The following is a 666-nucleotide window of genomic DNA, read 5'->3' as shown; positions in this document are numbered from 1 at the left end:
AAAAGTGGAAACAATATGAGTGCAGTTGAATAAAATGCATTAGGTATTTCAGTAGACTTTTTAATATTGATTTTAATTAAGGTAATTAAGGAGTAAATAGATGTGGTTTGTTTGGAATCTCTTGGAGGCATGAGAATTTTCTAATCTTGGCATTTCTTTTTTTCTTTTGGCCTAGTCCAGATAGAGGACCTGTGGAATCCTCGCCTTTCTGAAATTTCTAACAAAATTATTTCACCTGTTTCAGATCCCAGTCAAATAACATTTTGTAGATACTAGCTGTGCAAAAACATCCTGATACTACTAATGATGAAGTTAAGACATCAAATGTATTCAAGAAACTGTATCCAAGTCTTACAAGCATGTTGCTGGGCCTGCTTGTGGTAGCCTAGTGGCTAAAGCCCTTGCCTTGCATGTTCTGGGATCCCATATGGGCACTGGTTCATATCCAGAGGCTCCCGCTTGTCAGCCAGCTCCCCAAATGGCTGCAACAGCCAGAACTTAGCCATTCTGAAGTCAGGAGTCGTGAGCTTCTTCCAGGTCTCACACTTTAGTGCAGAACGCAAAGGATTTGGGCAATTCTTTCATGATTTTTCATGCCACAGTGGGGAGATTGAAACGAAGTGAAGCAGCTGGGGCATAAACCAGTACCCATATGGGATCCTGGTG

The sequence above is a fragment of the Ochotona princeps genome, chromosome 7, assembly GCF_030435755.1.
Source record: "Ochotona princeps isolate mOchPri1 chromosome 7, mOchPri1.hap1, whole genome shotgun sequence".
Lineage (NCBI taxonomy): Eukaryota > Metazoa > Chordata > Mammalia > Lagomorpha > Ochotonidae > Ochotona > Ochotona princeps.
This window is presented reverse-complemented; position numbering follows the sequence as displayed.